Source organism: Cherax quadricarinatus, chromosome 87, assembly GCF_038502225.1.
Source record: "Cherax quadricarinatus isolate ZL_2023a chromosome 87, ASM3850222v1, whole genome shotgun sequence".
NCBI classification, from domain to species: Eukaryota; Metazoa; Arthropoda; class Malacostraca; order Decapoda; family Parastacidae; genus Cherax; species Cherax quadricarinatus.
The window spans coordinates 5,359,925-5,377,424 of NC_091378.1; the positions used below are offsets into that span (position 1 = coordinate 5,359,925).

Below are 17,500 nucleotides of genomic sequence, written 5' to 3' on the forward strand. Positions count from 1 at the left end.
AAAGAATCACACATAAAGTGGGAGTTGTCACAGTTGCTCTTTGCTGATGACACTGTGCTCTTGGGAGATTCTGAAGAGAAGTTGCAGAGATTGGTGGATGAATTTGGTAGGGTATGCAAAAGAAGAAAATTAAAAGTGAATACAGGAAAGAGTAAGGTTATGAGGATAACAAAAAGATTAGGTGATGAAAGATTGGATATCAGATTGGAGGGAGAGAGTATGGAGGAGGTGAATGTATTCAGATATTTGGGAGTGGACGTGTCAGCGGATGGGTCTATGAAAGATGAGGTGAGTCATAGAATTGATGAGGGGAAAAGGGTGAGAGGTGCACTTAGGAGTCTGTGGAGACAAAGCACTTTGTCCTTGGAGGCAAAGAGGGGAATGTATGAGAGTATAGTTTTACCAACGCTCTTATATGGGTGTGAAGCATGGGTGATGAATGTTGCAGCGAGGAGAAGGCTGGAGGCAGTGGAGATGTCATGTCTGAGGGCAATGTGTGGTGTGAATATAATGCAGAGAATTCGTAGTTTGGAAGTTAGGAGGAGGTGCGGGATTACCAAAACTGTTGTCCAGAGGGCTGAGGAAGGGTTGTTGAGGTGGTTCGGACATGTAGAGAGAATGGAGCGAAACAGAATGACTTCAAGAGTGTATCAGTCTGTAGTGGAAGGAAGGCGGGGTAGGGGTCGGCCTAGGAAAGGTTGGAGGGAGGGGGTAAAGGAGGTTTTGTGTGCGAGGGACTTGGACTTCCAGCAGGCATGCGTGAGCGTGTTTGATAGGAGTGAATGGAGGCAAATGGTTTTTAATACTTGACGTGCTGTTGGAGTGTGAGCAAAGTAACATTTATGAAGGGGCTCAGGGAAACCGGCAGGCTGGACTTGAGTCCTGGAGATGGGAAGTACAGTGCCTGCACTCTGAAGGAGGGGTGTTAATGTTGCAGTTTAAAAACTGTAGTGTAAAGCACCCTTCTGGCAAGACAGTGATGGAGTGAATGATGGTGAAAGTTTTTCTTTTTCGGGCCACCCTGCTTTGGTGGGAATCGGCCAGTGTGATAATAAAATAATATACATATATATATATATATATATATATATATATATATATATATATATATATATATATATATATATATATATATATATATATATATATATATATATATATATATATATATATATATATATATATATATATATATATATATATATATATATATATATATATATATATATATACCACAAGTACCATACGCCCTACTATGCTCGTGTAGTACTTGCGCTACTGTGCTTGTGTTGTACTTGCGCGACTGTGCGTGTGTGGTATTTGCACGACTGTGCGTGTGTGGTACTTGCGCGACTGTGCGTGTGTGGTACTTGCGCGACTGTGCGTGTGTGGTACTTGCGCTACTGTGCGTGTGTGGTACTTGCGCGACTGTGCGTGTGTGGTACTTGCGCGACTGTGTGTGTGTGGTACTTGCGCGACTGTGCGTGTGTGGTACTTGCGCGACTGTGCGTGTGTGGTACTTGCGCGACTGTGCGTGTGTGGTACTTGCGCGACTGTGCGTGTGTGGTACTTGCGCGACTGTGCGTGTGTGGTACTTGCGCGACTGTGCGTGTGTGGTACTTGCGCGACTGTGCGCGTGTGGTACTTGCGCGACTGTGCGTGTGTGGTACTTGCGCGACTGTGCGTGTGTGGTACTTGCGCGACTGTGCGTGTGTGGTACTTGCGCGCCTGTGCGTGTGTGGTATTTGCACGACTGTGCGTGTGTGGTACTTGCGCGACTGTGCGTGTGTGGTACTTGCGCGACTTTGCGTGTGTGGTATTTGCACGACTGTGCGTGTGTGGTACTTGCGCGACTGTGCGTGTGTGGTACTTGCGCTACTGTGCGTGTGTGGTACTTGCGCGACTGTGTGTGTGTGGTACTTGCGCGACTGTGCGTGTGTGGTACTTGCGCGACTGTGTGTGTGTGGTACTTGCGCGACTGTGTGTGTGTGGTACTTGCGCGACTGTGTGTGTGTGGTACTTGCGCTACTGTGCGTGTGTGGTACTTGCGCTACTGTGCGTGTGTGGTACTTGCGCGACTGTGTGTGTGTGGTACTTGCGCTACTGTGCGTGTGTGGTACTTGCGCTACTGTGTGTGTGTGGTAATTGCGCGACTGTGTGTGTGTGGTACTTGCGCGACTGTGCGTGTGTGGTAATTGCGCGACTGTGTGTGTGTGGTACTTGCGCGACTGTGCGTGTGTGGTACTTGCGCGACTGTGCGTGTGTGGTAATTGCGCGACTGTGCGTGTGTGGTACTTGCGCGACTGTGTGTGTGTGGTACTTGCGCTACTGTGCGTGTGTGGTACTTGCGCGACTGTGCGTGTGTGGTACTTGCGCGACTGTGCGTGTGTGGTACTTGCACGACTGTGCGTGTGTGGTACTTGCGCGACTGTGCGTGTGTGGTACTTGCGCTACTGTGCGTGTGTGGTACTTGCGCGACTGTGAGTGTGTGGTACTTGCGCGACTGTGCGTGTGTGGTACTTGCGCGACTGTGTGTGTGTGGTACTTGCGCGACTGTGTGTGTGTGGTACTTGCGCGACTGTGTGTGTGTGGTACTTGCGCGACTGTGCGTGTGTGGTACTTGCGCTACTGTGCGTGTGTGGTACTTGCGCGACTGTGCGTGTGTGGTACTTGCGCGACTGTGTGTGTGTGGTACTTGCGCTACTGTGCGTGTGTGGTACTTGCGCTACTGTGTGTGTGTGGTAATTGCGCGACTGTGTGTGTGTGGTACTTGCGCGACTGTGCGTGTGTGGTACTTGCGCGACTGTGCGTGTGTGGTAATTGCGCGACTGTGCGTGTGTGGTACTTGCGCGACTGTGTGTGTGTGGTACTTGCGCGACTGTGCGTGTGTGGTACTTGCGCGACTGTGCGTGTGTGGTACTTGCGCGACTGTGCGTGTGTGGTACTTGCGCGACTGTGCGTGTGTGGTACTTGCGCGACTGTGCGTGTGTGGTACTTGCGCTACTGTGCGTGTGTGTACGACTGTGCTTGACCTTGTAAATTTAGTCAGTCACTCTACAAGACACCCCAATCAAGGAGGAACTTAACGGAACCACATAACGTGAAAGGAATATACCTGTTGACAACACAGTACTTTTTAAACGCACCTTGCAGACCTGGCTTAGTTGACAAGCATCAGGTGTGCTAAAAAATTCGAACCTAACATTAATGTTTATGTTTGAACAAGTCTAGAAGAATCAAACGCCAGAAAAAAATATATTTCTATAGGGGTTGTTTGGGATAAAAATCTGTCTACTGTAGAAGGGTCACTAAGGCTGCAGGAATCCCGTACGGCACCAGTCAAGGAAATTTTAGTACTGAAACAGTGATTAAAGTAAACTGACAGTGTAAATACACTTCACAATGAGTATACACTGAGAGATATACATCTCATTGTATATACTCAGCGATACACCCCTCTAGGCGTGTATACAAAGAGGAGAGGAAGCCAAGAAAATCATGCAGTGGGGTTATTTCCACCTGAGTCCTTCCTATCATCTTCCAGGATGCGACCCACAACACTCTATTGTCTTGTTTATTTTCCACCAACAATGGCAATCGAACCAGGGTCCTTTCTGCTGTCATCTGAAGGTCCTGTCCCTGAAATACGAGTCACGTCTTCAAGCAAAGATGATCAGAAAGCAACAGACAAGAGTTGCGCTGCGGTGTCCGTCCAGAGAGCGGCCTGGATGCGCTCTTACACGGCGGCCATTACTCGGTCTCGTTACCCGACCATATCGAAAAGGTTCGTTTGTGTGTCCGCTCGATACACCGCTCCTTGCACCCCATCTACGGCTTTTACCCTGACGGATAGTGGCCAGGATTAATGTTAACCTTACTCAAGTACCGTCCCACGGCCTAGGAAAGTACAAACGGTGAGATTAAACCCGCCGGACACCGAAGTTACAGGCCAACCCCAGTGAACATAACCCTGGGTTCAGTGACCACTAGGAGCACCTCAGCCGCCGACGTATTAAAGACGGACAGAGAGCCCAGCCCGCGAGTCTGGACAACCAGTGCGATTTACGATCCTTCAGAGGGCTTCCGACCAGCCCCGGTGACATAAACCTCGCTGTAATAACTGTCATTTCAATTTGTACTGTTTGTTTTTATTGATTCCAAACTGCCATTGAGTCGGCAATTTATACACAGGAGATGGTAGTTGAGGCGTGGTTAGTTAAGTTGGGGAGGACCAACATCCCCTCATAACCCCCTATCCCCCTACCCTCACCCTTCCCTCCCTCCCAGTGTAAGGATCACACCTGGTAGTAGGTTCAAGAACTCTGTGTATTGGTCGGGTTTTAAACGGGGTTTAAAATTGAGTGGATTTCATGAGCTGGTCTGAGTTTAGTGACTAGGACTCGTTACTTGTAAGAATGTTGAACACTGGTGTGTCTTGTAAGAATGTTGAACACTGGTGTGTCTTGTAAGAATGTTGAACACTGGTGTCTTGTAAGAATGTTGAACACTGGTGTGTCTTGTAAGAATGTTGAACACTGGTGTGTCTTGTAAGAATGTTGAACACTAGTGTGTCTTGTAAGAATGTTGAACACTGGCGTGTCTTGTAAGAATGTTGAACACTGGTGTCTTGTAAGAATGCTGAACACTGGTGTGTCTTGTAAGAATGCTGAACACTGGTGTGTCTTGTAAGAATGTTGAACACTGATGTGTCTTGTAAGAATGTTGAACACTGGTGTCTTGTAAGAATGTTGAACACTGGTGTGTCTTGTAAGAATGTTGAACACTGGTGTGTCTTGTAAGAATGTTGAACACTGGTGTGTCTTGTAAGAATGTTGAACACTGGTGTGTCTTGTAAGAATGCTGAACACTGGTGTGTCTTGTAAGAATGTTGAACACTGGTGTGTCTTGTAAGAATGTTGAACACTGGTGTCTTGTAAGAATGTTGAACACTGGTGTCTTGTAAGAATGTTGAACACTGGTGTCTTGTAAGAATGTTGAACACTGGTGTGTCTTGTAAGAATGTTGAACACTGGTGTGTCTTGTAAGAATGTTGAACACTGGTGTGTCTTGTAAGAATGTTGAACACTGGTGTGTCTTGTAAGAATGTTGAACACTGGTGTGTCTTGTAAGAATGTTGAACACTGGTGTGTCTTGTAAGAATGTTGAACACTGGTGTGTCTTGTAAGAATGTTGAACACTGGTGTGTCTTGTAAGAATGCTGAACACTGGTGTGTCTTGTAAGAATGTTGAACACTGGTGTGTCTTGTAAGAATGTTGAACACTGGTGTGTCTTGTAAGAATGTTGAACACTGATGTGTCTTGTAAGAATGTTGAACACTGGTGTCTTGTAAGAATGTTGAACACTGGTGTCTTGTAAGAATGTTGAACACTGGTGTGTCTTGTAAGAATGTTGAACACTGGTGTCTTGTAAGAATGTTGAACACTGGTGTGTCTTGTAAGAATGTTGAACACTGGTGTGTCTTGTAAGAATGTTGAACACTGGTGTGTCTTGTAAGAATGTTGAACACTGGTGTCTTGTAAGAATGTTGAACACTGGTGTGTCTTGTAAGAATGTTGAACACTGGTGTGTCTTGTAAGAATGTTGAACACTGGTGTGTCTTGTAAGAATGTTGAACACTGGTGTCTTGTAAGAATGTTGAACACTGGTGTGTCTTGTAAGAATGTTGAACACTGGTGTGTCTTGTAAGAATGTTGAACACTGGTGTGTCTTGTAAGAATGTTGAACACTGGTGTGTCTTGTAAGAATGTTGAACACTGGTGTCTTGTAAGAATGTTGAACACTGGTGTGTCTTGTAAGAATGTTGAACACTGGTGTGTCTTGTAAGAATGTTGAACACTGGTGTGTCTTGTAAGAATGTTGAACACTGGTGTGTCTTGTAAGAATGTTGAACACTGGTGTGTCTTGTAAGAATGTTGAACACTGGTGTGTCTTGTAAGAATGTTGAACACTGGTGTGTCTTGTAAGAATGTTGAACACTGGTGTGTCTTGTAAGAATGTTGAACACTGGTGTGTCTTGTAAAAATTAGTCTCCATGTGATAACTTATAACAAATATATTCAACATTGATATTTAACCGCACTCTGCACTATGCCTTTCACATGCATGAAGGTAGAGTGGACTGAGGTTATGGAATCCAGGGAGACCTTTCTCGGGGCAGCAGTGACCGAAATGCATCTATTTTTTTTTTGCATCATTAAAGCGATTGATGGCGGTGTATCATCCAGGGCGATTATGCATCTGTAAGTTATAGAGGTTTAATGCGCCCTGGATGTCATTACTCAAGGCTGTGTATGACTGGCAGTCATGATAATGACTCATACGTTAGTTGAAACCTGCACTAAACAACGAATGGGGATTAAAGGTGCGTTAGTAAATATTCTGCCAACGAGTAGAGGTTGTGTGTGTGTGTGTGTGTGTGTGTGTGTGTGTGTACTCACCTAGTTGAGGTTGCAGGGGTCGAGTCCTAGCTCTTGGCCCCGCCTCTTCACTGGTCGCTACTAGGTCACTCTCCCTGATCCGTGAGCTTTATCATACCTCTGCTTAAAGCTATGTATGGATCTTGTCTCCACTACATCGGTGTGTGTGTGTGTGTGTGTGTGTGTGTGTGTGTGTGTGTGTACTCACCTAGTTGAGGTTGCAGGGGTCGAGTCCTAGCTCTTGGCCCCGCCTCTTCACTGGTCGCTACTATGTCACTCTCCCTGAACCGTGAGCTTTATCATACCTCTGCTTAAAGCTATGTATGGATCTTGTCTCCACTACATCGGTGTGTGTGTGTGTGTGTGTGTGTGTGTGTGTGTGTGTGTGTGTGTGTGTGTGTGTGTGTGTGTGTGTCTGTGCCGGAAAAAATTATTTCGACTACACTAAGGCAAACTATTATAATTTCGCAATACTAAACTCTACACTTGAAACTGGTGCCTTCCCGACTAGATTCCTTCCAAAATTACCTCCGCGACAATGGGCAAATTACACGACCTCCTCTGCGTCCCCTCCTAGACTACCTGCATGGATAATTCACCCTCAATTATCCATGGCATGAAAAATGCTGAGAATATAATTTAAAATCTAAAGTGTGATATGCTCTGTGAGGTAAAGAAAACGGAGATTTATAAACAAAGTGTGCACCTGTGACTTGACAGTATGTATATACACAAAAATTATATTGTTCGGTGTATATACACCGAGAAGTGTATGTCTAATTGTATATACACCGATAGGTGTATATTTCTAAGCGTATATATGATGATAATATATTTTAATCGCTATTTCAGGTATCAAATTATCGCAGCCTTGATGACCCTCTTGTTGCTGGTAGACTTTAAACACATAAATAATTAGGGTAACTACGGTAGGTCTAGTGGTCCATGCTAGGCAGGACCGGTAGGCCTACCAGCCATTGAAGATTGAGACACTTATGCAACATATGGGAATCTTTATTCAGGAAACGTTTCGCCACACAGTGGCTTCATCAGTCCGATACAAAGTAGAAAGGCGTAAGGAGAGGAGGAGTTTGAGGTAATCAGTCCCTCAGCCTGGAGTCGATGTGTTCAGTCCATCAATCTTGTAGAATGTACAGCATAGGGCCGTAGACGTGGCTTATATACTGTAGTGAGGTGAGGCGAAGCAGGAGGAGGTGGGGTCATAGTGGTACCATCCACTAGTCGAAGTAGGTCTTCGTCCAAAGGTCGGACAAGTGTTGAAGAATTCTTTGTAACAAGATCCCATGATGCTGCAGTGTCTGACAGTTGTGATGAATGGTTTGAAAAACCGACAAGTTGAAGATTGAGACACTTATGCAGCATATGGGAATCTTTATTCTTTGTATTGGACTGATGAAGCCACTGTGTGGCGAAACGTTTCCTGAATAAAGATTCCCATATGTTGCATAAGTGTCTCAATCTTCAACTTGTCGGTTTTTCAAACCATTCATCACTACCAGCCATTCTCACACTCATCCAATGAACAGACTCACTAAGGACAGTCTTTCATCCACTGGATGGACTCACTAAGGACAGTCTCTCATGAAATAGATGAACTCACGTCTCACGTACTCAACGGACGGCATTCATCAGTGGTGCTGAATATTTATGAGTAAACACGGAGCAAAGGCTCATGAATCTTGGTAATTTAGAAGTGACTAACTACCAAAACTGTTGAAAGTGTTGCAGGAAATAATGTATGTTAATTAAACCAAAATCATCTGTGTTGTTCCTCTCGGTTTAATAACACACAAGAGTAATGGTTTATGATGCCCAGAAGTTCATCAGTCAGACACACGTGTGATACCTGGGTATCTTTATTTCTGCAGATTGTTGAAGATGTGGTAATCAGTCTTGCAGAGTTGTATACAGAAGACAGTAGAAGATGAGGTCTACCTGCCTGGAGTCTACCTTGACGGTATTCCTGGGATCAACGCCCCCGCGGCCTGGTCCACGACCAGGCCTCCTGGTGGATCAGGGCCTGATTAACCAGGCTGTTACTGCTGGCCACAAGTAATCCAACGTATGAACCACAGCCCGGCTGATCCGGTACTGACATAAGGTATCCGTCCAGCTCCAACTTGAAGGCAGCCTCAGCCTTGCAGAGTTGTATGCACAATGAAAGTGGGTGAAGCAGCTGGTGTAGATGGAATCAAGGCAGAACTGTTAAAGGCAGGAGGGTATATAGTTTTGGTGCTTTGAGAGAGGGAAAACGTGCCTTGGGATTGGCAGAGAGAGAGAGCGTGTGCATAGTTCTTGAGTATAAGTGAAAAGGGTGTAAGAGAGAGCGTGATAATTATAGGGGACTGATGAGTATACCAGGCAAAGTATATGGTAGAGTTATTATACCTTACACAGCACTGTCAATTTCTGTCTAGCTTCTAGATGATCCAACACTCCCACAGCTGTGTGAGTGTGTGTACTCACTTATATGGGGTTGCGGGTTGATTCACAGCTCATGGCCCCACTTCTTCGCTAGTCGCTACTAGGTACACCATCTTCCTGTTCCAAGACCCTTATCGTACCTGATCGTGTGTGTGTGTGTGTGTGTGTGTGTGTGTGTGTGTGTGTGTGTGTGTGTGTGTGTGCTCACCTATTTGTGGTTGCAGGGGTCAAGTCTTAGCTCCTGGCCCCGCCTCTTCACCGGTTGCTACTGGGCCCTCTCTCTCCCCGCTCCATGAGCTTTATCAAACCTCGTCTTAAAACTGTGTATGGTTCCTGCCTCCACTACGTCATTTTCTAGGCTATTCCACTGCCTTACAACTCTATGACTGAAGAAATACTTCCTAATATCTCTCTCTGACTCATTTGTGTCTTCAACTTCCAATTGTGGCCTCTTGTTTCTGTGTCCCCTCCCTGGAACATCCTGTCTTTGTCCACCTTGTCTATTCCATGCAGTATTTTATATGTCGTTATCATGTCTCCCCTGACCCTCCTGTCCTCCAGTGTCCTCAGGCCGATTTCCCTTAATCTTTCTTCATAGGACATTCCCCTTAGCTCTGGAACTAACCTTGTGGCAAACCTTTGTACTTTCTCTAGTTTCTTGACGTGCTTTATCAAGTGCGGGTTCCAAACAGGTGCTGCATACTCCAGTATGGGCCTGACATACACGGTGTACAGTGTCTTGAACGATTCCTTACTAAGGTGTCGGAATGCTGTTCTCAGGTTTGCCAGGCGCCCATATGCTGCAGCAGTTATCTGATTGATGTGTGCTTCCGGAGACATGCTCGGTGTTATACTCACCCCAAGATCTTTCTCCTTGAGTGAGGTTTGCAGTCTTTGGCCACCTAGCCTATACTCTGTCTGTGGTCCTCTGTGCCCTTCCCCTATCTTCATGACTTTGCATTTGGCAGGATTAAATTCGAGAAGCCATTTGCTGGACCAGGTGTCCAGTCTGTCCAGGTCTCTTTGAAGTCCTGCCTGGTCCTCATCAGATTTAATTCTCCTCATTAACTTCACATCATCTGCAAACAGGGACACTTCTGAGTCTAACCCTTCCATCATGTCGTTCACATATACCAAAAATAGCACTGGTCCTAGGACCGACCCCTGTGGGACCCCGCTCGTCACAGGTGCCCACTGTGATACATCATTACGTACCATGACTCGTTGTTGCCTCCCTGTCAGGTATTCTCTGATCCATTGCAGTGCCCTTCCTGTTATATGCGCCTGATGCTCTAGCTTCTGCACTAATCTCTTGTGAGGAACTGTGTCAAAGGCCTTCTTGCTGTCCAAGAAGATGCAATCAACCCACCCCTCTCTCTCGTGTCTTACTTCTGTTATTTTATCATAAAACTCCAGAAGGTTTGTGACACAGGATTTGCCTTTCGTGAATCCGTGCTGGTTGGCATTTATACTCTTGTTCAGTTCCAGGTGCTCCACCACTCTCCTCCTGATAATCTTCTCCATAATTTTGCATACTATACACGTCAATGACACAGGTCTATAGTTTAGTGCCTCTTTTCTGTCTCCTTTTTTAAAAATGGGAACTACATTTGCCGTCTTCCATACCTCAGGTAGTTGCCCAGTTTCCAGGGACGTGTTGAAGATTGTGGTAAGTGGCACGCACAACATATCTGCTCCCTCTCTAAGGACCCACGGGGAGATGTTGTCCGGTCCCATTGCCTTTGAGGTATCGATGTCCCTTAGCAGTTTCTTCACCTCCTCCTCATCTGTATGTATGTCGTCCAACACTTGTTGGTATATTCCTTGCTGATGTCCCCATCTGGTCTGTCCCCCCAGAGTCCTTCCTGTCTCTACTGTAAATACTTCCTTAAATCTCGTGTTGAGCTCCTCACATACTTCTTGATCTTTTCTTGTGAGTTCTCCACCTTCTTTCCTCAGCCTTATCACCTGGTCCTTGACTGTTGTCTTCCTCCTAATGTGGCTATACAGAAGTTTCGGGTCAGATTTGACTTTCGATGCTATGTCGTTTTTATACTGTCGCTGGGCCTCCCTCCTTATCTGTGCATACTCGTTTCTGGCTCTTCTACTAATCTCCTTGTTTTCCTGGGTCCTATGCCTCCTGTACCTTTTCCATTCTCTGTTGCACTTAGTTTTTGCCTCCCTACACCTTCGGGTAAACCAAGGACTCGTTTTGGTCTTCCTATTATTTCTGTTTCCCTTGGGAACAAACCTTTCCTCTGCCTCCTTGCACTTTGTTGCCACATATTCCATCATCTCGTTTACTGATTTTCCTACCATTTCTCTGTCCCACTGAACCTCCTGCAGGAAGTTTCTCATACCTGTGTAGTCCCTCCTTTTATAGTTTGGTCTGTCCCATTCAGTTCCTGTTACCTTCTCCACTTGTAACTCTACTATATAATCAAAACTCAGAACCACGTGATCGCTGTGTGTGTGTGTGTGTGCGTGTCCCTCCCTCATCAAAATATAATATTAGAAATTTCAAGCAAAGCTCAGTGCCACAAATTTTTGAGTGGCACTGTTGGTGAAGCGGGAGGGAGGTTATGGTGCCAGTCAGCGAGAAGGGAGCAAACAGGGAGAGAAGGAGGTGAAGATAGGAGGGAGAGAGGGAGTGAGTGAGAGAGGGAGGTGAAGATAGGAGGGAGTGAGAGAAGGATGGTAGGCAGGGTCATTCCTGAGACACATACATCAAATATGTTGAATCCCACTGAATGGATTCAGTTCCATGTATCTTTCACGTATCCTACAAGTATCCCTCACGTATCCCTCATGTATAACTATTCACTGCACGCAGGATGTTCAACAGGTATAACAACGGTCATAAACAGACATCTTTAGTTCTGTTTACACCAGTGATGATGAAGGTCACATCAACACTGACATGAGTGAACATGAAGGGTGAGCATGAGGGAATGAACATGACGAGTGAACATACATACATACATACATACATACATACATATATATATATATATATATATATATATATATATATATATATATATATATATATATATATATATATATATATATATATATATATATATATATATATATATATATGTGTGTGTGTGTGTGTGTGTGTGTGTGTGTGTATGTTGCAAAACCACCACCACAACCGACATCACTACCACCATCAATACAACCACCACCATCACTACCACCACCATCATCACTACCACCACCACCACTACCACCATCAATACAACCACAACCACCATCACTACCACCACCACCACCACCATCAATACCACCACCACCACCATCACTACCACCACCACCACTATCACCATCAATACCACCACCACCACCATCAATACCACCACCACCACCATCACTACCACCACCACCACTATCACCATCAATACCACCACCACCACACCCATCACTACCACCATCAATACAACCACCACAACAACAACACACTCCTGGGTGTCTAGCCACTCCTCCACAGTACTACGAATTACAGAAGGTGCAGGAGAGTGCCGACTACGGTGCCACAAGCACAGGTGGTGCTGGTGTTACGAGTACAAGTGCTGGTGTTACAAGTGCTGGTGTTACAAGTGCTGGTGTTACAAGTGCTGGTGCTACAAATACTGGCGTTACAAGTGCTGGTGTTACAAGTGCTGGTGTTACAAGTGCTGGTGTTACAAGTGCTGGTGTTACAAGTGCTAGTGTTACAAGTGCTGGTGTTACAAGTGCTGGTGTTAAAAGTGCTAGTGTTACAAGTGCTGGTGTTACAAGTGCTGGTGTTACAAGTGCTGGTGTTACAAGTGCTATTGTTACGAAAGGCACTGCAATGGATCAGAGAATACCTGACAGGGAGGCACCAACGAGTCATGGTACGTGACGAGGTGTGAGAGTGGGCGCCTGTGACAAGCGGGGTTTCCCAGGGATCAGTCCTAGGATCTGTGCTGTTTTTGTTATATGTGAATGTCATAACGGAAGGGATAGACTCAGAAGTGTCCTTGTTTGCAGATGATGTGAAGTTAATGAGGAGAATCAAATCGGTCAAGGATCAGGCAGGACTACAAAGAGACCTGGACAGGCTACAAGCCTGGTCCAGCAACTGGCTCCTTGAATTTAACCCTGCCAAATGCAAAGTCATGAAGATCGGGGAAGGGCAAAGAAGACCGCAGACACAATATAATCTAGGTGGCCAAAGACTGCAAACCTCACTCAACGAAAAAGATCTTGGGGTGTTACAAGTGTTGGTGTTACAAGTGCTGGTGTTACAAGTGCTGGTGTTACAAATGCTGGTGTTACAAGTGCTGGTGTTACAAATGCTGGTGTTACAAGTGCTGGTGTTACAAGTGCTGGTGCTACAAATGCTGGTGCTATAAGTGCTGGTGTTACAAGTGCTGGTGTTACAAGTGCTGGTGTTACAAGTGCTGGTGTTACAAGTGCTGGTGCTACAAATGCTGGTGCTATAAGTGCTGGTGTTACAAGTGCTGGTGCTACAAGTGCTGGTGTTACAAGTGCTGGTGTTACAAGTGATGGTGTTACAAGTGCTGGTGTTACAAGTGCTGGTGTTACAAATGCTGGTGTTACAAGTGCTGGTGTTACAAGTGCTGGTGTTACAAGTGCTGGTGTTACAAGTGCTGGTGTTACAAGTGCTGGTGTTACAAATGCTGGTGTTACAAGTGCTGGTGTTACAAGTGCTGGTGTTACAAGTGCTGGTGTTTCAAGTGCTGGTGTTACAAGTGCTGGTGTTACAAGTGCTGGTGTTACAAGTGCTGGTGCTACAAATGCTGGTGCTATAAGTGCTGGTGTTACAAGTGCTGGTGTTACAAGTGCTGGTGTTACAAGTGCTGATGTTACAAGTGCTGGTGTTACAAGTGCTGGTGTTACAAGTGCTGGTGTTACAAGTGCTGGTGTTACAAGTGCTGGTGTTACAAGTGCTGGTGTTACAAGTGCTGGTGTTACAAGTGCTGGTGTTACAAGTGCTGGTGCTACAAGTGCTGGTGTTACAAGTGCTGATGTTACAAGTGCTGGTGTTACAAGTGCTGGTGTTACAAGTGCTGGTGTTACAAGTGCTGGTGCTACAAATGCTGGTGCTACAAGTGCTGGTGTTACAAGTGCTGTTGCTACAAGTGCTGGTGTTACAAGTGCTGGTGTTACAAGTGCTGGAGTTACAAGTGCTGGTGTTACAAGTGCTGTTGCTACAAGTGCTGGTGTTACAAGTGCTGGTGTTACAAGTGCTGGTGCTACAAATGCTGGTGTTACAAGTGCTGGTGTTACAAGTGCTGGTGTTACAAGTGCTGGTGTTACAAGTGCTGGTGTTACAAGTGCTGGTGTTACAAGTGCTGGTGTTACAAGTGCTGGTGTTACAAGTGCTGGTGTTATAAATGTTTGTGTTACAAGTGCTGGTGTTACAAGTGCTGGTGTTACAAGTGCTGGTGTTACAAGTGCTGGTGTTACAAGTGCTGGTGTTACAAGTGCTGGAGTTACAAGTGCTGGTGTTACAAGTGCTGTTGCTACAAGTGCTGGTGTTACAAGTGCTCGTGTTACAAGTGCTGGTGCTACAAATGCTGGGGTTACAAGTGCTGGTGTTACAAGTGCTGGTGTTACAAGTGCTGGTGTTACAAGTGCTGGTGTTACAAATGCTGGTGTTACAAGTGCTGGTGTTACAAGTGCTGGTGTTATAAATGTTTGTGTTACAAGTGCTGGTGTTACAAGTGTTGGTGTTACAAGTGCTGGTGTTACAAGTGCTGGTGTTACAAGTGCTGGTGTTACAAGTGCTGGTGTTACAAGTGCTGGTGTTACAAGTGCTGGTGTTACAAGTGCTGGTGTTATAAATGTTTGTGTTACAAGTGCTGGTGTTACAAGTGCTGGTGTTACAAGTGCTGGTGTTACAAGTGCTGGTGTTACAAGTGCTGGTGTTACAAGTGCTGGTGTTACAAGTGCTGGTGTTATAAATGTTTGTGTTACAAGTGCTGGTGTTACAAGTGCTGGTGTTACAAGTGCTGGTGTTACAAGTGCTGGTGTTACAAGTGCTGGTGCTACAAGTGCTGGTGTTACAAGTGCTGGTGTTACAAGTGCTGGTGTTACAAGTGCTGGTGTTACAAGTGCTGGTGTTACAAGTGCTGGTGTTACAAGTGCTAGTGTTACAAGTGCTGGTGTTACAAGTGCTGGTGTTACAAGTGCTGGTGTTATAAATGTTTGTGTTACAAGTGCTGGTGTTACAAGTGCTGGTGTTACAAGTGCTGGTGTTACAAGTGCTGGTGTTACAAGTGCTGGTGTTACAAGTGCTGGTGTTACAAGTGCTGGTGTTACAAGTGCTGGTGTTACAAGTGCTAGTGTTACAAGTGCTGGTGTTACAAGTGCTGGTGTTACAAGTGCTGGTGTTATAAATGTTTGTGTTACAAGTGCTGGTGTTACAAGTGCTGGTGTTACAAGTGCTGGTGTTACAAGTGCTGGTGTTACAAGTGCTGGTGTTGCAAGTGCTAGTGTTACAAGTGCTGGTGTTACAAGTGCTGGTGTTACAAGTGCTGGTGTTACAAGTGCTGGTGTTACAAGTGCTAGTGTTACAAGTGCTGGTGTTACAAGTGCTGGTGTTACAAGTGCTGGTGTTACAAGTGCTGGTGTTACAAGTGCTAGTGTTACAAGTGCTGGTGTTACAAGTGCTGGTGTTACAAGTGCTGGTGTTACAAGTGCTGGTGTTACAAGTGCTGGTGTTACAAGTGCTGGTGTTACAGCCATCGCTAGAGATTATTTTTACACTTCTCAATAATACTTTCCTTATATCTCCTACTTCAATTATTCTATAAAAGCTTGACTGTCTAGCAATTACCCATGTCATGGGGGGTAGTGACGAGTGCCAAGAATGGGGGGAGGAGGAGGGAGAGGGATGGAAGGAATCCCCATTATCACTTACAGATTATTGTTAGCAGATGGGGCAGTGGGGAGAAAGTGGTGGGGAGAAAGTGGGGGAGAAAGTGGAGGGGAGAAACGTGTTGGGGAGAAAGTGGTATGGTAGAAAGTAGTGGGGGAAAGTGGTATGGTAGAAAGTAGTGGGGGAGAAAGTGGTGGTGATGAAAGTGGTGGGGAGAAAGTGGTGGGGATGAAAGTGGTTGGGGAGAAAGTGGTGGGGATGAAAGTGGTGGGGAAGAATGTGGTTGGAAAGAAAGTGGTGGGGAAGAAAGTGGTAGAGGAGAAAGTGGTGGGGGAGAAGTGGTGGGGAGAAAGTGGTGGGGAAGAAAGTGGTAGAGGAGAAAGTGGTGGGGGAGAAAGTGGTGGGGGACGTGACACATTATTTCCCTGCACTGACTATTGGTATCGACTTGTTTGACTGACAGTGTTGGACACTTAATTATTAACACTTTTTCCCCGTCTGTGTCAGTGTTGCAGCCACTGGCAGGAAAAAACAAGGCTGGGGGAATAGTGGCAGGGGAAAAGTAGTAGGGAAAGTGGTAGGGAAATAGGCATATATAAATATATATATATATATATATATATATATATATATATATATATATATATATATATATAGAGAATATACAAACACACACACACACACACACACACACACACACACACACACACACACACACACACACACACACACACACACACACACACACACACACACACACACACACACACACACACACAGCGGGGTCCCGCAGGGGTCAGTCCTAGGACCAGTGCTGTTTCTGGTATTTGTGAACGACATGACAGAAGGAATAGACTCTGAGGTGTCCCTGTTTGCAGATGATGTGAAGTTGATGAGAAGAATTCACTCGATCGAAGACCAGGCAGAACTACAAAGGGATCTGGACAGGCTGCAGACCTGGTCCAGCAATTGGCTCCTGGAGTTCAGTCCCACCAAGTGCAAAGTCATGAAGATTGGGGAAGGGCAAAGAAGACCGCAGACGGAGTACAGTCTAGGGGGCCAGAGACTACAAACCTCACTCAAGGAAAAAGATCTTGGGGTGAGTATAACACCAGGCACATCTCCTGAAGCGCACATCAACCAAATAACTGCTGCAGCATATGGGCGCCTGGCAAACCTCAGAACAGCATTCCGACATCTTAATAAGGAATCATTCAGGACCCTGTACACCGTGTACGTTAGGCCCATATTGGAGTATGCGGCACCAGTTTGGAACCCACACCTAGCCAAGCACGTGAAGAAACTAGAGAAAGTGCAAAGGTTTGCAACAAGACTAGTCCCAGAGCTAAGAGGTATGTCCTACGAGGAGAGGTTAAGGGAAATCAACCTGACGACGCTGGAGGACAGGAGAGATAGGGGGGACATGATAACGACATACAAAATACTGAGAGGAATTGACAAGGTGGACAAAGACAGGATGTTCCAGAGATTGGACACAGTAACAAGGGGACACAGTTGGAAGCTGAAGACACAGATGAATCACAGGGATGTTAGGAAGTATTTCTTCAGCCATAGAGTAGTCAGTAAGTGGAATAGTTTGGGAAGCGATGTAGTGGAGGCAGGATCCATACATAGCTTTAAGCAGAGGTATGATAAAGCTCACGGTTCAGGGAGAGTGACCTAGTAGCGATCAGTGAAGAGGCGGGGCCAGGAGCTCGGACTCGACCCCCGCAACCTCAACTA

General features: G+C 45.8%; 1 protein-coding gene across 1 annotated transcript in view; it reads left to right on the plus strand.

Annotated features, from left to right (window-relative positions):
* The window catches only part of LOC128703830 (uncharacterized), a 54,834-nt gene that overhangs the window by 6,541 nt on the left and 30,793 nt on the right, over positions 1 to 17,500 (plus strand). Inside the window, exon 2 of the mRNA XM_070103707.1 lies at positions 8,328 to 8,560. The gene's annotated coding sequence lies outside the window, so the exon portion shown is untranslated. The remainder of the gene's footprint in view (positions 1 to 8,327; positions 8,561 to 17,500) is intronic.